A 21,634-nucleotide genomic window follows, 5' to 3' on the forward strand; every position below is an offset into this window, starting at 1 on the left:
GATTAATATGATATACATGAATAACCGGCCTAAGGGCGCTGGGGTTGACGGCAAGCGTACTGAGCGCAGCCCGGCCTAAGCGAGCGGGGCCAATTAGATCAGCAGGGGCCAATTAGACCTAAGTGTGCCAACCCTGATTATTTGAGAACTTGAGATTATGTGTTTATCATTGATTAATTGAATATTCGTACTCTGTTTTATGTTTAAATGAGATAAGCTTAATTGAATATTCTTATTGATACATGTCTTTGCTATTATTGGTTTTCTTGCTGGGCCTTGGTTCACGGGTGCAACGTGGTGCAGGTAAAGGCAAAGGGAAACTGGATCAACCATGATTTGGAGAGCTCTGGGGGCAGAGTGTACATAGTCAGCTGCTCGACCGCCACGGCCGAGGAGAAGTACAGGGACAGAAGCCAGAAACTTGTATTTTGCCATTAGAGTGGCCATTGGTTGTATATAACTTTTGAAAATTGTAAATTTTGTCTTTTAAACCCTGGTTTTGGGAGCCCACGTACTAAACTTCTATTTTAATGAAAATTAACCGTTTACGATCAAAATCTTTTAACCCTAACCTGAATATTGACTTTAGGATCACATTTTTCCTTAAATGACTTGATTAGCAAGTCATTCACTATTTCAAATACACAGTGTAACGGTCTTAGTTATCCAGGGCATTACAAAGAGAGCTCTAAGAGGTAAGTTTTCTTCCTTCGAATGTTATTCGCGTTCTTGTTAGTCTTCATGATAGGATTTATCATTTTAGGTTGTAGATTTTTTTTTCGATTCGCCATCTTTTTTGTTTATATTTGATCCGAGTAGGTAGTAAAATATGCAAACTTTGTCGTTTTTCCTTGGTAAGAATTTACTAGTTGGTTGTTTCTAAATGGTATGTTTGTTTTGCTTGTCTAATTGACTTGTTAAATATACTTGTTATTTTCATTGGTATTCTTTGTTGGAAGTGGGTCTGAATAACTAGATGAATCATTTTGCATTCTTGAAAATGTGCCTTGTTGACCGACCGGATAGTTTCTATCTTGTTTTTGTAAAATTGTCCAAGTCATGATGTGCTTGATTAAGTTTGTTTATGTATTATTCATAAATTCCCATAACTTAGTTAGCATTTTGTTCTAGGTGATTTTCTCCTATGTCTTTCAGCAATCGTGGTAGTTGTTGTTGTGATAATATTTAATCAAATATGTGCAAGTGTACACAGTCACAAAACAAGTAATAAAGTGATAAGTATATAAGATCGTCTCCACTAGATTGCAAATTAAAACTAAATGCGTCAATTAATTACCAAACAATTACACAAGAGTAACCAAATTAAATTGCTTTAATTTTTTGTAAGCTAACACTGCTTGGAATCAATTAAAAATGCTAAAAAATAAACTAAAATGATAATTAAAAGTCACATAAAATCAATTGGTTAAAATAGTCTTGAATTATTAAATCCCCCTATGTCAATTGACTTGTACGTTTTACTGCAACAAAATCTCAGCAAATTGTCCAAAGTTAACAAGAATTCAAAACATGTTCATGAAACTTTTCCAAGACCCATGATATTAATTCTTCCACCTAATTTAACATATTCCTATGCCAATCAAGTTAAAGAATCCAAAATTAAGCACCAATTCATCATTGTTACACAAGGCAAATAATATATTCCTATGCTATTCACAAACATAATTTAACAAGATTATCCACTTGTGTCAATCAAATCTATCTATTATATTCAAACTTCCCAGCACAACTATAACTCAATATCTTGTAATTGGTGATCAAGTAATAACAAGAATTCATCATTAAGCACATTTGCATGAATAATGGGTAAATTACTAAAATAAAGTGCTAGAAATTTAAAATTAAGATATAGAGTTCATTAATAATCCAGGCGTCAAAGGATCTAGTTCATATCTAAAACAATAAAAACAGATACAAAATTAAATCTATCCAAGAGAGTTTAAACACCAAATACAAAAGGGGAAATAGGAAAGAAATGACAAGAGAGAAGAAATAGCCCAAAAGATGATGACGGAAGCAAGCTTCTCTTCTTTCCTCTTCTTCCTTCTTCTATTTCCTTTTTTGTACTGCAGAAAAGTCTTATACTTGGTGGTTCTCTCTCTAGAATAATGGCTGAATTGGGTAATGGAGGTTGTCATTTTCTCCATTTTTTAGCTAGGGTACAAAACCCTCTTTTCTCTCTTGCCAAAAATTCCCACCAAGCACTATATGTGAGCCTCCTCCTTTTTCTCTAGAATCTTCCTTCTAAAATGCAGCTAATATTCTGATTTGTTGCCACCTCACCACCCTTAAACAAATCATTTAATGAATTGTCACTTGTCTTTCTCTTATATGACGACTTTTCTTCTTTGATTCCTATTGAAAATGCTCCAACAAAACTTCTTCTGCTCTAGCAAACCTAATATTTCAACACACAATAAACAAATAAGAACCTTTTCACTTTTCATTATTTTCTTTGGACAATCTCATACCTAAATTCCTTAATTGCTACCTTCAGCTCTAAAACACCAAAAATGACACAATAACACAAAAGGAAAAGAATTAACTAAAAATAACAAAATACACAAACATCACTCAACCTAATTCTAAAATTATAAGCTCAAAAGTATAAAAAATAATTCTTTATTGAAGAGTTATCACACCCCCAAACTTAAGACATTACTCGTCCTCGAGTGATGAATCTAAAAAGATAACAAAAGACACAAATTAAACAACAAAAAGAAAAGGAAAACAACAAGGACAAGACACAACAAAAGAGGATAACTTTGCTTTGCCAATGCTAAAAGGGGAAAGCTCTAGGAAATTTTATTTTGAATAAGAGAAACTGAATTTCAAACTTATACAAGCTTTAAACCAAACTCTTCAAGCATTAATATTGCTGTCAAAATATGAGTAAAGTGTTTCACTCTTTAGTATATGCATAACTTTTCCTAAGCATTTTCGATCACCCAAATCAAACTCGACCTTGGTCCTAAAGCTTAAATAATGCCTCCATAAGTTACTTAGTGCTTCCCTTTCCACTAATGTAGACAAACAACACACCAAAGATCAGTAGGATTTTATCAAGCTTGTAATAATAGGCTAGAGTGAAAGTAAAATAAGAGAGATTAATTTTGGCTCAAATCACCCTAAGCACCTCAATCTTTCTAGGACCTAAATCAATGCACACATTAATTTCCCCAAAGAACACCCCACAACAAAATATAACTCTTGCCACTAGCCTTTATTACTAACATACCAAGACAAAAACTAAAACAAACTTTTCTTTTATTTGAAGAGTTACACCCCAAACTTATTTGCAAACATAATAATTTTTTTTAAACTGGCTAAGAAAGAAAAGTGACTATTAAGCTCAACGGGGGTAACTAGGGATAAAAATGCATAAAGGGTAGGCTTAACATACTCAAACAGTCCAAAGATGGCTTAAATCATGTCTTTGGTGTAATGATGTCTAGGATTTTGCCTCAAGGAAAGCCACTAAGTAATTCTAGAAACTAGTTCTTTCTAGGGTCTCAAAAATGTTTAATCAATCTATGCACACACTAAAAAGAAAACACTCTCATCAATCAATTGTTAGCAACATTCACACCCAAATAATTTTAGTTTGAAACTTAAGTAAGAAAGACATTCAGCTTCAACTTAGATTTATTATATTTTTGTAGTTTTTCAAGATCGTCATCGAGCCCCCTAGTGAACACTAACAAAGACAAATAAAATCCTCAAAAGAACGACAACACAACAATGCAAAGACAACTAAAAACAAGACCAATACATGAACAAAACACTAAAACAACAAGATTACAGCCACAGAACAATAAAAACAACAAATTAAAGAAATAAAAATGAGTTGAGATGTGAACACTCCCCTGCCTATCCTTTGGGATTGTCATCCAAAAAGATAGGGACGATTTAGATCAAAGGCCTTCTGTTTGGTTGGTTGTGGAGTTGAGGAGTTGGGTGCCTTTCACTTGGGAACTTTAGTTCTAGCAGTTGCCGTTTGGGGTCAAAATTTGGACAAAAGTGGTTGCGGGGCTCACAAATCACAGATCACCATCAACATTACAGACTTGGGCAACCACGCAATATGTCCTCCTGCTTATCAATTAGCAAAACTACACAATAGCACCAATTCAGTTACATAGGCATCGCCAACAATAATTTTCACTTGTTTATCACCGCAAATGGCTGCCCCAAAATCACAGTTCAACAACAAAGAGCAAGGCAACCACAATATTCAATAGAGACTCAAATAAATAGAGTAGCCCAAGAAATTAGATTCACAATCACAGATTAAGCAACCAAAAGAGGGAAAAAATTGATTACCCAATGATGAACACACAATCTATAATCAGTGATAGAGAAAATAAGGCCCCTTTGAATCTAATGGAAGCCACATTCTGACTTGGTCATCTAAAATACAGAATAGCCTGTGAACTAAGAGACTATTGAATGCTCAGGTGAGGGCTCAGATGGGGTCTCGAGGTGAAAAATGGAGGTGGGTCGAGCTCTCAAGTTGTGAGGATTCACAAACGGAGCTGGGTGCTCCTTGGGCCGACGGTGGCAGTCGGAATTTCGCCTGGGGTCACAGGGTCTCGAGTTGTTTGGTCACACAACCAAGGGCTCATGATGCTGGATTTAGGGTCGATTATTTTTTCTGGGTGCGATGGGATGCGCAGGCAGTCGCCTGGGGTGCGCTAGGCCTGGGTGGCGCAACGGGATCAGAGATCTCGCGAGGTGTGGTCTGCGGGATCAGGGCAGGTGACTTGGAGTTGTGGTGGTCGGAGATGAAGTTTCGTGGGAGGAGAAGCTTTGCGCCTGGGTTGTCGGAAAGAGATGCAGGGGGCTCAGGAGATTTTTGTGCTGGTCTGGATTTGCGAACAGGTTTGGGTTGCTAGGCAGGGGCGAACACGGAGCTGGGTTTGGTGCTGGTTTTGCAGGCGGTGGGGCTCGGTGGTGAAGGATGAAGAAGATGAACATGGTAGAGAGAGAAAGAAGGAATCGGGCTAGGGAATTGGTGTTCCTTTTTTTTTCTGTACCATTATTATTTGTACTTTTTTTTTATTTTCAGAAAAAACTCGCGAGTCCACACTTGAATTCTGTGATGCATCGCAGAGTGTTCTGACTAGCTCTTGTCCCAAATCCAAAAAAATTTCTCCAGATAAATTTCCACAAAACTATCAGACCTCCAAATTACTCTCAAAACACCATTTGCTTATCCTTTAACACCTAAAACAAAAAAACAAAAAACATAAAACCACTCCAAAAAATATTACAATAAAATGAAATTAACATAACAAAAATTAAAATGAAAAAAACTAAAAACACTAATATTTTTTTTTTCATTTTTTTTCTTTTGAAATTGATCTTTTTTTCTATTTTTTTTAAACATATTTTTTCATCATTCATTTTTTTTTGTATTATTATGAATTTTTATTCTTTCTTTGAGTTGCTTTACAAATAAATCCTCCAAGAACCATAGCAACCCAAACTTCACTTTTTTTTTCTAAGGATCTTTCAAGGAAACCGAGGTTTGGTATTGCTCAACCTCGCTTCCCCCAAACTTTACCCTGTCCTTGTCACCTTAAATGCTCTATCCAAATGCTCATCATATAATTCCACCACACCATTGGGAAACACCTTGCTCACTAAGAACCCGCCATCACAACTTGATTTCACTAGAAAGTTTGAGAAAAACACTCTCTTCCCAACTTCCAACATTTGTGATTGAGGTTTTTCTCTATGCTTCTTTTTCTTGGGTAGCTTCTGAGGGTGGAATAGTTCTTTTTCTTTGCTTTTCCATGACTCACCACCTTTCTCAATTTCTTCAAAAGGGACCTTTTTCCTCACTCCCTTGCTATGCTTTTCATGCATCTTTTCAATCAACTTGAAGTTGGAAGCTCTTATGGCTAAGCAAGCTTCAACTTCATCAGGAGAGCATATAGGATTAAAAACCTTGAATGTGACTTGTTCGTCTTGAGCTCGAATGGTGAGCTCTCCTTTTTCAACATATATAAATGTCCTCTCGGTAGTAGGGAATGGTCTCCCCAAAATGATTGGTACATCCATATCTTCCTCATAGTCAAGAATAATAAAACCTGTTCGAAAAATGAACTTGTCAACTTGTACTAGGACGTCTTCAATCTTTCCCTCTGGATGCACCATAGAACGATTGGCTAATTGTAAAGTGAGGTAGTTGGCCTTGCTTCTCCAATTCCCAACTTCTTAAAAATGGACATGGACATCAAATTAATGCTAGCCCCTAAATCACAAAGAGCTTTACCAACTTCTCCCCCCCCCCCCAATAGAAATTGGAATTGTAAAACTGTCTGGATCATTCAACTTGGGAGGGATTTTATTCTTCAAAATAGCACTACAACCTTCAGTCGAAGCAACCATTTCAAATTCGCCAAGCCTTCTCTTCTTTGTCAAAATATCCTTCAAGAACTTCACATAGTTAGACATTTGTTCCAAAGCTTCCACCAAAGGTATGTTGATGTGGAATTGCTTCAAAACATCCAAAAATCTTTGGAATTGACTATCTTGTTGCTGGTTTTGAAATCGTTGGGGAAATGGTGGAGGTGCCTTGCTAATTAGCTTCTCTGATGCATTTTGCGGATGAATTGCTTTCTTCAGGATCAACTTTTTACGTATTCGAAATTCCAACTCTTTCTCCTTTTTCCACACTACTTTGGATTAAAGTGGGCTCACTTTTGCTCTTAGATTTCTCCTCATTTAACTCCAGATTTTTACCACTCCTCAAGGTGATCGCCTTGCATTGCTCTTTACCATCTCTCCTTAGATTTTCGGTATCGCTAGGCAAGGTGCCTAGTGGTCTATTCCTCAACTCATTAGCTAGCTGCCCCATTTGAATCTCTAGGTTCCTCAAAGACGCTACTTGAATTTGAATTACTGCATCATTCTTGGCCATATACTTTTTCATCAAATTCTCCAAAGAGCTTGTGATGGACCCAAAACGGCTATGTTTTAAATATTTATACTCGCAAGCGCACGAATCGTATTTATAGAATAGTTTTCGTGTAAGCACGAGATCGAACCCAAAGGAGTTGTCTAAAATCGAAAATAAAACTATTTTAAATCAAAATTAATAAATTCTAACCTAGTTCCAAAGATTGATGGGATTTTTGTATAATAAAAATAAAATAAAAGATAATAATAAAGATATTAAAGACAAATATATACTTAAATTAATAATTGTAAACAAGATGGTAAAACAAGATTACTAAGGATTAGAATTCACAAAATATAAGTTCAATAATATTTATAAGTACATTGATTCCCAAGTTTTAGTGATAGTTAAAATAAATCAAGCTATCATTTTCCAAATAGATTTATAATTTTAAGCACAAATTACTTCTAAAAAGATAAGATTTTTCTTCACTTTTCAAAATTATAGTTTCAAAGCATTTAATGTAAATTAATCTAATGAAATAACAAATAAATCAATGAACATTATTTATAAGGCAAAACATAATATTTTTGTTCTAAGCATGGATGTGTACAATTTAATGACACATCTTACACAAAGAATATTATGTTTTTTTGCACTAATGAAGAACAAAGTGTAAATATGTGCTAACAATCCAAAATACATGATATTTAAGATGAAATAAGATATTTGAAGAAGAAAATTCCATAAACTTTGTTGCACAAAATGGGAAATCAACATACAAAATAAATACTATCTAGTTACAAATTGTTTCATCATCACCTTAATAATCTTAAAAAGATTAGAAACTCATAACTATAATAGCAAATACAAACTAACAATTACAAACATAAATAGGAAAATTTGGAGGATGAACCCCCAAATTTTTCCTCTAAAAATACATAGAAAATAACTAAAAAGAAGAAGAAGATGAAGAGAATTGAGAGATTTTGAATGTGTAGAAATTATGGTATAGTAACCTCTCTCTCTAATGGACACCCTAAATGGTCTTCAAAACTCCCTATTTATAGCCAAAATGAGTAAATTAAAATAATCAATTTAAATTAATTAAATTGATTAAATTAATTAACTTAATAATAATATAGAAAATAGGGGTAAATTATAAGGTGTAATTATGATGTTTTGGGGTAAAATGTGTAGAAAGTGGGGTAAAAATGTGGTATTTTTGGCAAAAGGGACAAGAGTACAAAAGCATTTTTGTTGGGCTCAATAAGTGACATGCATGGGATTGGTGGCTTTGGGGCTGCTTTGTGTTGGCAGCTGGCTGGGTGCATGCCCAGGCGTGGAGAGGATTTGTGGTGGCAGGGGGCTGTTGACTTGGGGCTTCAGTGTGCTGGCAGGTTGGAGAGGAGGATGGCAGGCGTGGGCCTGGTTTGCTGAAGGTGTGGCCCGAATAGATGTTGAGGCAGGGAGTACTTCGGTGGTGATTCTGGCTTCAGGAGGGTGTTGTAGGAGGCGGGCCTGGTGGAGTTGGGCCAGCGACTTGGGCTGGACGCAAGGAAGAGGCCCAAATGGCTGGGCTTTGCTGGGCTGAAGCTTGTTCTTCTCAAAAACACAATTTTTCATCATTATTCTTGCTTTTCAAGAGCTAAAAAAATCCACATAATTCCTATAAAATAAATATAAATTAAGTAATGATAAAATATTTTCAATTATAAAATAAATCATATTAATTCATTGAAAATATTAATTAAAACTCAATTTAATTTAACATTTAGTTTCAATAAAACACACATTTTTTTACCCCAAACTAAACAACAATAATTTAAATAATTAGCTACAATATTTTACAACAAAATAACTATAAAAACACACAAAAATCTATAAAATTAAATTAAGCCTAATAAATTCAAAATTACTTAAAAACTTAATAAATTACTTAAAAACTCAAGAATTAAGCAACAATTAGCACATAAAAAGTGGTAAAATAACTCTATTTTGTAGAGTTATCAGCTTGTTTGAGAAACTTGTGGAAGAGGAGGTTGAGCTCTTGCCTGTTGAGAAAAACCCAGTGGATATGTAGGCTTGTTTGGCATGGCTGCACCACTTAAACTAGCCCTTGACCTCCCCCAAGAAAAATTTGGATGATCCCTCCAACTTGGATTGTAAGAGTTTGAGTATGGATTGTTGCGGTTGCCATTTTGATTCCCCAAGTAACAAACCGAAGCGAGATTAGAAGGACAACTATCAAGTGTGTGCCCTCCTCCACAATAAACACAAGAAACATTTGCTACTTGGCCCATAGGAGTTGGTTGCAAGTTACCCCCCATACTCATGGTCTTCAAAATGTTGGTCATTGATGAAACTTGAGCGGTCAAAACTGTGAAAGCTTCTACTTCATGTATACCTGCTACTTTCCTTCCCATTGGGACTCTAGCATTAGACCATTGATAATTATTGTTGGCAATCCTCTCCAAAATCTCATATGCTTCATTGTAGGACTTAGAGAGAATAGCCCCATTTGTCGAAGCATCTAACACCATGCGTGTGGAAGCATTTAGACCATTATAAAAAGTCTCCATATAAATGCAATGTGGGATGCCATGATGTGGGCACTTTCTCAATAACTCGTTGAACCTCTCACAAGCATCACATACCAACTCATCCTCCAACTGTTGAAAAGACATAACCTCGTTCCGAAACTTAGCATTTTTCTTTGGAGGAAAGCACTTCATCAAAAATTTCTCAGCTAGCTCATTCCATGTAGTCACTAAGTCGGAAGGAAGCGTATTAAGCCAAGCTCTAGCTCTGTCCCTTAGAGAAAAAGGGAACAATTTCAACTGCAAGGCCTCTTCAGTAATGCCTTGCAACTTGAATGAATTGCTCACCTCCAAAAATGAACGAAGATAGAGATGAGGATCTTCTGTAGGCAGCCCACCAAATTGACCCACTGTTTGCAACATTTGGAACATCACGAGCTTCAACTCAAACTGAGCAGCTTGAATTTCGGGCCTAACAATACCAGGATTCAGCTCATTAAACATTGGGGCAGCATACTCCCTTATGGCCCTTTCTCTATCATCGACCATAAAAATTGCATTAGCGACAATTTAAAGCATTGGCTTCTTCATTAACGACTCCCACAACTGCATTAAGCATGGGATGAGCTTTAATTTCCTCAACCCCTTCACCTTCTTGAGCCATAGCAAGGTGAATTTGAGCCCATTGTTCCCTTAGCCCTCTTTGAAATGTACATTCAATCTCAGGGTCAATAAGGGCTAGCTCAAAATCTTGATGCTCATTCATGCAATAGAATCAATCTAGCAAAGCACAAGATCAAGCAAACAAGATTAGTGTAAACTAATAAAAATAAATTGCAAAGTAATTAATAATACACAAAATTTTAATTTCAATCCTCGACAACGGCGTAAAAAACTTGTTGTGATAATATTTAATCAAATATGTGCAAGTGTACACAGTCATAAAACAAGTAATAAAGTGATAAGTATACAAGATCGTCGTCACATGAATTGCAAATTAAAACTAAATGCGTCAATAAATTGCCAAAAAATTACACAAGAGTAACCAAATTAAATTGTTTTTATTTTTTGTAAGCCAACACTACTTGGAATCAATTAAAAATACTAAAAAATAAACTGCAATGCTAATATAAAAGTGAGATAAAATTGATTGGTTAAAATATGCTTGAATTATTAAATCCCTCTATAACAATTGACCTGTACGTTTTGCTGCAACAAAATCTCAGCAAATTACCCAAAGTTAACAAGAATTCAAAACACGTTCATGAAACTTTTCAAGGATCCACGATATTAATTCTTCCACCTAATTTAACATATTTCTATGCCAATCAAGTTAAAGAACCCGTAATTAAGCACCAATTCATCATTGTTACACAAGATAAATAACACATTCATATGCTATTCACAAACATAATCTAACAAGATTATCCACTTGTGTCATTCAAATCTATCCATTATATTCAAACTTCCCAGCACAAATATAACTCAATATCTTGTAATTGGTGATCAAACAATAAAATAATTCATCATTAAGCACATTTGAATGAACAATGGGTAAATTACTAAAAAAAAGTGCTAAAAATTTAGAATTAAGACATAGAGTTCATTAATAATCCAAGCCTCAAAGGATCTAGTTCATAGCTAAAACAATAAACAAAAATACAAAATTAAATCTATCCATGAGAGTTTAAACACCAAATACAAAGGGGAAATAGGAAAGAAATGACAAGGGAGAAGAAATAGCGCAAAAGATGATGATGGAAATAAGCTTCTCTTCTTTCCTCTTCTTCCTTCTTCTCTTTCCTCTTTGTACTGCAGAAAAATATTGTGCTTGGTGGTTCTCTCTCTAGAATAATGACTGAATTGGGTAATGGAGGCTGTCCTTTTCTCCATTTTTCAGCTAGGGTACAAAACCCTCTTTTCTCTCTTGCCAAAAATGCACTCCAAGCACTCCACGTGAGCCTCCTCCTTTTTCTCTAGAATCTTCCTTCTAAAATGCAGCTAATATTCTGATTTGTTGCCACCTCACCACCCTTTGACAAATCAATTAATGAAATGTCACTTGTCTTTCCCTTATATGCTGACTTTTCCTCTTTGATTCCTGCTGAAAATGCTCCAGCAAAACTTCTTCTGCTCCAGCAAACCTAATATTTCATCACACAATAAACAAATAAGAGCCTTTTCACTTTTCATTATTTTCTTTGGACAATTTCATATGATCCAATTGATCAAGATGGACAATGAAGGTCGTATCTATACAGTTTTACATTTCTCAACAAATCTAATTTCTTTCCTTATTTATTTGTGGTGCACAATTTCGTGGAATGTATTATGATATTAAAATAAATATTCAAATTATCTAAAATCATTAATTGCTACCTTCAGCTCTAAAACACCAAAAAGGACACAAGAACACAAAAAGGAAAAGAATTAACTAATAATAACAAAATACAGAAACATCACTCAAACTAATTCTAAAATTATAAGCTCAAAAGTATGAAAAGTATCTCTTTATTCAAGAGTTATCAGTTGTGTTGGCAGCTCGACCCGACTGTCTTACTTTTCTAGTGATGAAGACCTTAGACACCAGTTAGAGAGTGGGGGTAGCCCCGTGAACATAGCATGCTATGGTGATGATAATTTTAGAGATTACTATAATAGGGTAAGGCGTGACGTTGGTGAGCCCATAGATGGTGGCAAACTTGGATTTCTTCTTACAAGTTCTAATCTTCATTCTTTAGTTCGCTTAGATGAGCAACCAGTGATTCGTCAACATTTTAACATCCTTCCTTATTTTGATCTTCATGCTTCGACCCTTCTGAGCAGGCCGATTGGAGCTTACTAGGTTGGGTTTGTCTATATGAACTTCCTTTTAAGGAATGCTTCTCACTCCCTATCCCTAGGCTAGTATTAGAGTTATGTTCTTACCATATGATTTCCCCTGGCTAGCTGATGCCTAACGCTTTGCGAATAATGGCTCTTGAAGTGACTTGTGAGAGGCATAATATCACTTTTGGGGTGCCTGAATTGTTGGAAGCTTACTATTTGAAAGAACATGTTCATGATAAGGGTAGGTACCCGTTGACTTGTAGGGGGATAAAGGGTCGTTAATTTCTGACATTAAGACTGGTGATAAAAGATGGAAGCAACGTTATTTCTTTGTTTCTCTTGACCAGCTGGGGTTACCAGCTGACTTAGAGATTCCATTTGCTTGGACTCCTAAATGTGAGTGGTTGTTTTGTTTTGCTTCTAATTGTGAATAAGTTTTATTCTTTCTCTCATAGACTTGCTCTTTACATTTTGCAGGTAGGATTTCCATTGGGTACCTTTGGGATTCATGGGGAGCAGTTGATCGAGTCGCTTAGGTGCGCTGTCTTTCTGACTTAGATCATGAGTGGAGGTACCTTCTATCCGAACTAGTGTTACGTTCATCATCTTTGTGGCATTTTGTTCCTTCGATTCCTAAATTTATTCCTCTTCATAAGAATCGACTCCACTCCTATATTGTGCTCCTTAGGAAATGTCTTGAATTTTTGGGCTATGAGCTTACTTTGATGACTGACATATGGGTGAATGAACGGTTGTATGCAGACCAAGGCATGTCTCAACCATTAAGGGTTCCATTATCTGGTTCGAATGCCTTAGAGCACCTGCGCCAATGTAAGTCATCTACTGGAAGTAGCTCAGGAGCGCAACAAGAAGCCATGCCTATGGTTTTGCCCCCGGCCCCCACAGAAAAGAAAAAGAAGAAGAAAAAGAAGTCTACTCCTGTTGAGTCAACCAATCCTTTCAGCGATACGATTGAGTTATCCTTCCCCTCGTCTATTGCGGCTTATTCTAACATGGGGCCTGACCTTAGGGAGTTAGGGAAGATGTTGTGGCTTGATGATAGGAGTAGGATGGATGCGGTTGAGTTGGAGGGATTGCTAGACTCAGCTATCTCCCACTCATTTAAGGTATGATTGGTTTTCCCATTTCTGTTTAAATCTTCTAGTATGGTTGTAAGTCTTGGTTGACTTGCTAACTTGCTTTGGTTTGTTCGTATGTGTGTATGATAGGGCCTTCAAGGGCTAATGTATGCCAAGGACGAGCTAATAGGGATGCAAAATTCGTTGAAGAAAGTGATGTGTGAACGCAATGAATTCCACACCAAATTGGAGGCATCCCGGGACGAAGTTAAATGCCTTCAAGAATAGTTACAAACTCAAATCGATACTAACACAACTGATGTTGTCTGTCTAAACGCTACCTTATCCGAGCTTGAGGTAGCTAAGGCGAGGGTCACCATGTTGGAGGATTGTTTGGAGGTCTCGTCTCTTGAAACTGAGATCCAACTTCGTGGGCAGATGGCCATGGAGTATTGCGATGGGAAGGCTGAGGAGTGGAATATCTCCAAGTTCATCTCAGAATATGAGGAGTTTGAGAGGATGAAGTGTGCTAAGGCAGCTAAGGCTGACGGGCAGGCTGCCTCCCTCGAGCATATGTCTACTGATGATTTACTTGTGGATGATTGACTTCTGATTATGACTATGTTGCAGGAGAATTGTATTGGATGACTGTATGAACTTCTTTATGATTCGTTGTATCTTTTATCTTTACATATGTTGGTAGTAGTTCTAAAAATTCTGAATAGTTGAAAGTCTTGATGCTCTGTAAGCTTTTTATGTTTTTCTTCAAAACAATCTTGTACTCGTGTATTTTTCTTTTTTGATGATTGGATGACTGATTGTATTATCTTACTTTTTTTTTTTGTATTTTACCTTGTCTGAATGACTGTTTGGATGGTTGTTAGGCTTGTCCAGATGGATGATTGACTTAGCTCATCTTTTCCTTTCATTCGGGATGGTTGATTGATTGGTGATTTACTCTATCTTTGTCCCTCAGTCTAAGTGTAATATGCTTGTTATGTTAGACTTAGACTTAGATTTTTAACGTGTTTGATGGCTGGTTAAAAAAAATTGTGTATAATTAAGGCTGCACTTCATAGAGCTGCCTACATACCCTTTTCAAGGATCAAGCCCAAGTGTAGTTCTGACACTTTTTGCATGATAGTGTCAGTATGTAGCTTGGATGATGGTCTCGTAAGACTGTTGAACAAAGTAGATGAAAGAAGACTAAGTAGAGTTAGGGGTTGTAACACCCTGGTTATCCAAGACCGATACATTGTGTGCTTAAAATGGTGCTTAACCCACTAAGCGAGTCATTTGAACTTAAATGTGTAGTTAAAAACTAAACAAATGTTAGGTATTAAAAATTTTGGTCAATGAAGTAATCATTTTCCATTAAAAGAGTTTAGTTTATACACGGGATCCCAAAAAGTGTTTACAGACTGATAAAAGACAAATAAAATACAAACTAGTCATCATAAGCGGCAAAAAGGGTTCAACCCTAGTTCCTACCAAGCAATCCCGGCAGTGGCAGTCGAGCAAGCTGCATATGTACACACCGCCCCTGAAGCTCTCCAACTCATGGATGGTCCAGCTTACTCTTGCCCTTACCTGCACCATAGAGCACCCTTGAGCTAAGGCTCAGCAAGAAAACCACATAAAGTATAACAATAATACAAATATTCAAAGCAGTAAACACATGTTTCACAAATAACATATGCAATTATTCCAATCATATAACTTGTAAACAAATTCTACAGTTTACAAAAGAATACTCACCTTAGTCATATAATCAATTAATCGGCCCAGGAAAAACAGTCCTGTCGAGCGGTTAAACCAAGCAAGGTGCGTACGCAGGCACTCAGCTCACGGTTCATGCCAGGCAAGTAGGGGTCGCAACCATAATTTTAACTTGCCTTCACGACCAGCGTTCCACACACTTTACCGATCGGCTCCACGCTTAATGCGATGGCCAATTAATATTCATACCATACATTCACAAGTAATTCAAGGTTAAATAGCATACCAAGCAATAGCTCTATGTGCATATACCAGTTTTCTTACCTCAGGTCCAAGCAATGGATAAATAGAAACGACCCTCGAGCATAATCCCCTTCCGAGCCCTAGCGGTACCCTAGTCACAACCATAATAAAGGATATCCATCAATATTGAGTAAATAAAGGTTTCTGAACCAAGTCCTAACCCCCAGTACCTTTAATTCTACTAAACAGGGTAGTAGGATCCTTCTCGAGCCCTTAGGTTTGAGTTCCCGCAACTCAAAACTTCATTTGGATAATGCTCCCAATTAGCACCGCGGTGCACCCATGAAGGGCCATGGCGCACCCAAAAACAGAGAGCCCTAAAGATGATTTCCTTGGACACACACCGTGGCGCAACCCACCAAGCTTTGTGACGCTATAGCTATTCAGAGGAACCCCAGCACCCCTGAGTTCATATGGGCCGCGACGCTCCAAGAACAGCGCAACCCTGCGATCCCATAAAACTTGAAATTTTAAGAATCATCTCAACACTAGATTTTACTCAAAATTGACCATGCCAATGGTCCCAACAACCCAGAAATATACGACCCAACCTCAAAACTCATTCAACACCTCATAGAAACTAAGAATTTAGAAAGAACTTCTAAAACTTCAAAGCTTTAAAAAAATTAGTACTTAATACTTCAAATTACCTCTGATCAAATTGTTTCCTAGCTGCTTCCTCAAGCTTGGAAGCTCCTAGCCCCAACTAAGCTTCAATTCCCCAACAAGCCTTGCCCCAAAACTCAAGGAATCACTGCTTTTCCTTCAACTTTCCAAGGCCCCAACAGTGAGAGTGAGAGATAGAAAATAAGAGAGAGGAAGAGAGACTGAGTATTGTGTTTTGTTCAGATTTTTTAAAGGCTTCTAGGGGATTAAGGTAATCCAAGGCTAGGGAAAAGACCAAAATATCCCTAGTCTTTCCCTTGGTTTTATAATGTCCTCAAGGGTAAAATCGCTCTTTGCCATCATTTCCCACTAAACCTCAAATAACACTACAAATTCTCAATTAATCCCGACATACCCAAATAATCACCAAATAAATTCTCAATCCCCAGTAAACCCTGGTAATGTACTAAGTTACTAAAATACCCCTAGGCTCACCCCGAGCTAGGTATTAGACCCCGCTGTGATTTTTCTGCTAAATTGCTCAAAATGGTCGTTTCCTGTCGAACAACTCATCCACATAATAATGTGGTCACAATCACATAACACATATAATTACAAATATACCCTCAGCGGGTCAAAATTATGAAAATGCCATTTTTAACATAATCAGACCTATAAGCACATTTAATACACTTAAACATGCATAAGCAACCATAACATGATATAACTCATATAATCCGCATAATCACATATTTATTTAATTAATTACCACATAATTACTTCACGTGCCCTCTCGGCATGCTAATCAAGGCCCTAAGCCTTATTAGAAATTTTTGGATGTTACAAGGGTGATATTGTTTTAGGTGGACAATGTTGCAGCTATTGTTGATGTGTCAACCATCTTGCATTTGTAGCTTGTATGCCCCATGCCTGACTACCTTAGTGACTAGGTAGGGACTTTCCCAGGTTGGGGTGAGCTTACCTGTTCCTGCTTCCCTAGTGTTTTGGAAGACTATTCGTAATACCCAGTCTCCCACTTTGAATGTTTGAGTGCAGATGTTTTTGTTATAATGTTTGGCAATGCTTTACTGGTAGGCTGAGATTCTCAAGAGTGCTTTTTCCCTTTTTTTGTCAATGGTGTCTAGTTCCTGACACATGTTCTCCAAGTTTTCTACGTCGGTTGTCAACTCCTATCTAGCTATTGGAACTTCACTCTTGGTAGGGATGATTGCTTCCATTCCATAGGCCAGTGAAAATGGTGTTTCTCCTGTTAAAGTCCTAGTTGTCGTTCAATAAGACCATAAGACTCCTAGCAGGTCATCTGCCCATCTTCCCTTAGCTTTCTCAAGGCGCTTCTTGATAGTGTTCATGATTATCTTGTTGGATGACTCTGCTTGTCTGTTTGCTTGGGGATACCTTGATGTTGATAAGCTAAGCTTGATGTTATAGAATTTGTAGTAGTCTTGGAAGTCAGAGCTAATGAATTGAGATTTTTTGTTTGTTACGATCTCCTTAGGTACCCTAAATTGACATATCACATTTTTCCAAATGAAGTTCTTCACTTCTTTGTCCCTCACTTGATGGTAAGAATCTGCCTCGATCCACTTATTGAAGTAGTCTGTTACAGTGAACATGTAGACTTTCTGTCCTAGTGTAGTTGGGAGCTTGCCAACTATGTCCATTCCCCATTTCATGAAAGGCCATGGGGAAATGATTGCCACCAAGCGTTCTGACGGTTGATGAGACACTTTAGCGAACCTTTGGAACTTATCACAATGTCTGGCATAGTCGGAGGAGTCGGCTCTCATGGTCGACCAGTAATACCCTTGTGTTAGGGCTTGGTGTGCCAAGCTTCACCTTCTAGAATGGTTTCCGCACTCTCCTTCATGTAACATAGCCAATATGTATTTTTCCTCTACAGGGTTAATGCATCTTAATGACCGTTTTTAAAGTTTACCTTGTATGATAGTGAAGCGAGCTGACCGAGCCTTGATTTTGCGTGCCTCATTCTTATCTTTAGGTAGAGTTTCTTTCTCCAGGCACTCCAGTATAAGGGTCATCCACGACCGGTCGGTGGAGATGTTGCCAACATGCTCTTCTTCATTCTTCCAGACAGCTGGCCATTTGAGGCAGACGACTGGTATTGTGTTAGGGCTAGTTGTCTAGCATGAATGTTTTCCCCCTCTCGGGACTTGGATGATTGTGAACTCGTCGAATCCTGATTGTAAGTCCTTGGTCTTGTCGAGGTAGGTTGTCATCTTGTTGTCCTAAGCCTGGTAGCTTCCTGGCATTTGATTGACTACCAGTTGAGAGTCGCTGAAGACATTAACTCATTTGATTCCCATTTTCTTGGCCAGTCTAAGTCTTGCTATCATCGCTTCATATTCTGCTTCGTTATTGGTGGCCTTGAATCCAAATCTGATTGCCTGCTCTATTATGTCACATTGGGGTGAGGTTAGGACAAGTTTGAGTCCGCTTCCTCTTATGTTGCTTGAGCCATCCACATATAACTTCCAGGCTCTGGTTGGCTGTCCCTCAGTCAAGCAGTATAGCTCTCTTTCTGCCTGTATTTTCATGTTAGGTGCAAAATCCGCAATAAAATTAGCCAATACTTGAGATTTTAGGGACGTTCGTGGTTTATTTCTCACATCATACTCACTGAGTTCCACTGCCCACTTGGTCAATCTACCTGACAATTATGGCTTGTGCAAGATGGTCTTAAGTGGGAAGGTGGCCAAGACCACAATTGGATTATACTCGAAGTAAGGGCGTAGCTTCCTTGCTGCATGGATGAGTGCCAATGCGAGCTTTTCTAGCTAATTGTATCTCATCTCTATGTCCAACAGGGACTTGCTTACATAATAGACTGGGTGTTTTCTACCTTCTTCCTCTTGGATTAGGACCACACTAGCTGCTGTCTCGAATACGACTAGGTAGACGAACAATGTCTCATTGTCTTTTGGCTTTGACAACAAAGGCAAACTGGTCAGGTAGTGCTTAAGTTCAACCAAAGCTTCTTCACATTCTATTGTCCACTCGAATGTTTTTTATTTCCTCAAGGTGTTTAAGAAGGATGGCATCGCTCATATGACTTTGAGATGAAGCGATTGAGTTTAGCGACATGTCCGATTAGCTTTGTACTTCCTTAATGAATGTTGGAGAGGGGATTCTTTGGATAGAATCTATTTGCACTAGGTTTGCTTCAATTCCTCTCTGAGTGACCAGTTAGCCAAGGAACTTTCCTGCTGTGACACCGAAAGAACATTTAGTCGGATTTAATTTCATGTTATACTTTCTAAGAATATCAAATGATTGTTTTAGATGACTGATGTGGTCTTCTGCAATGAGGGATTTGATGAGCATGTCATCGATGTAGAATTCCATCGTCTTCCCCAGTAAGTTAGCAAACATCTTGTTCACTAAATGTTGGTAAGTCGCCCCTGCATTCTTCAGTCTGAATGGCATGACCTTGTAGCATAATATTCTCAGGATGGTCATGAAGGCCATCTTCTCTTGGTCGTCTAGGTGCATAGGATATGGTTGTATCTAGACTATACGTCCATAAAGCTAAGGAGTTCATGACCGGCTGTGGCGTCTACCAACATGTCTATGTGTGGTAATGAGAACGAATCCTTAGGACACGCCTTGTTGAGGTCTGTGAAGTCGATGCACACTCACCATTTTTCATTCTTCTTCCTTACAATGACCACGTTGGCTAGCCACTCAGGGTAATGCACCTCCCTTACGAATATGTTCTCAATAAGCTTCTAGACTTCTTCGTTAATTGCCTTATTTCTTTCAGGGGTGAACTTCCCTGTCTTTTGCTTTCTCGGTGGGTAGTCTGTGTCAACCTGCAATTTATGAACAATAACCTTGGGGTCAATTCTAGTCATGTCCGCATGGGACCAATAAAAACAATCATAGTTATTAGAGAGAAATTCGATAATCTTTGTTCTGATGTCAGGGTCTAGTTTCGATCCAATTTGAACTTTATAGTCTGGGAAGTCTGGATGGATCTAGACTTAGTATAACTCCTCCATGTCACATTGGTTAGGATGTGAGCCAGTCGATCTGTCTTGTTGTAGTTGCTATAATTGGGCAGGTTTGGCCTTCATGGTAGTCTGGTAGCATGCCCATGAATCTTTATGCTGGCCCTTGATTTCCTTCACCCCCACTTGGTCGGGAACCTCAGCACTTGATGGTAGGTTGAAGGGACTGCTTCCATTTCATGTATCCAGGGTCAACCTAGTATGACGTTGTAAGCAGAGGGAGAATCTACCACCAGGAACCTTGTGCACATGTGATTTCTTCGGCACAGACAAGCAGCTCGATCTCCCCTACTGTGTTCTTTTGTTCTTCGCTAAAGCCGATGAAGACGACTGTCCTCTTTACAATCTTGGATTCATCTATCCCCATTTCCCCGAGAGCACTTAAAAAATAAAACATTGGCTGAACTGCCATTATCAACGAGTATACATTTAGTTAAACAATTGGCAATATAAAGTGCAATAACAAGAGCATCATGATGTGGATTAAGCCGTCTGAATGACTCTAAAGTAAAAAAACTGATGATTTGAGCCGACATGATGGTTGTTGTCTTTTCTGACTCGCTGGCTTCCACTTTGGTCCAGTTAGTCTGTCTGGTATGTCTCTTTGCTGCTGAATGGGTGTCTCCGCTTACCTCAGACCCACCTATTATTACATTGATGATGCGTTCATGAGTGGAGTCATCTCTCTCTGGTTGCCTGCCTTGTCTTCCTTGCTCTGGAAAGTTCTTTTGCCTTTGTCTGTCAAACGGTCGGCCATATGTCCTCATTTCAATAAGTTTGATACTTTGAGTTTCAAGGCAATGCATTCGTCTGTCTGGTGGTCGTGATCAGCATGGAAGTCACACCACTTGGTTTTGTCCCTCTGGTTAGCTGGTGTTCTCATTTTTTTGGGCCACCTCACTCTGTCTCCAAGCCCCTTTAATGTTACTACTGCTTCAGTATGTGATATTTATAGGTTGTACTCAGTTATTTTTGGTCCATCTCAGGGGTGTCTCTCGGATGATCGACTGTACTCCCTTCTTCTGTTCTCAAGCCTGCTGGGATATGGGTATGAGTCAGATTGTCTATCACTCTGCCGTCTGTCCACCCTTGAATCTCTTCGAGAGTTCTTCCGTGGGGAGGAGTGATAATAGTTGGCTTCATCCTCTTCTCATTTGATCAGGCCTTGGCGAGGACGTCTTCCATTGTCTTGCAAGGATACTTGGTAAGCTCTTTGTACAAGTCCGAGTCATAGCGGAGCCCTTTCTGGAAGGCTGAGATGGTTGGATCTTGATTATAGTTGGTAATGGATACCTTCTCCTTGTTGAAACGACCTACTTAATCTCGAAGTGGCTCACCACACCACTGGACTATGGCATACAAGTCTTCTGTAGACTTCTCGAGTTTCCTGCTACTGGAAATTGCTTAACAAAAGTGTCAATTAATTGTGCAAAAGTAGAAATGGAATTATTAGGTAAATTAGTGTACCACTAAAGGGCTGGTCCAATCAGACTAGAACTAAACCCCTTACACATGCAAGCTTCCCTCATGTCACATGGGATGGCCACTATGAACATCCTCTGTCTGTATTAGGCGATGTGG

At 38.1% G+C, this 21,634-nt stretch overlaps 1 long non-coding RNA gene and 1 other non-coding gene across 2 annotated transcripts; one reads left to right on the forward strand and one right to left on the reverse strand.

The window, feature by feature from the left end:
• Positions 1–1,855: 1,855 nt before the first annotated feature.
• Positions 1,856–5,851, reverse strand: LOC133799549 (uncharacterized). Its single transcript, XR_009876420.1, has 2 exons — positions 4,345–5,851; positions 1,856–4,133 (listed from the first exon to the last, which is right to left on the reverse strand). It is a non-coding gene; the product is annotated as an uncharacterized LOC133799549 (long non-coding RNA).
• Positions 5,852–9,526: 3,675 nt separating this feature from the next.
• Positions 9,527–9,633, forward strand: LOC133813097 (small nucleolar RNA R71). The gene has a single exon (XR_009884141.1). It is a non-coding gene; the product is annotated as a small nucleolar RNA R71 (small nucleolar RNA).
• Positions 9,634–21,634: the final 12,001 nt, after the last annotated feature.

The sequence above is a fragment of the Humulus lupulus genome, chromosome 1 (genome assembly GCF_963169125.1).
Source record: "Humulus lupulus chromosome 1, drHumLupu1.1, whole genome shotgun sequence".
Lineage (NCBI taxonomy): Eukaryota > Viridiplantae > Streptophyta > Magnoliopsida > Rosales > Cannabaceae > Humulus > Humulus lupulus.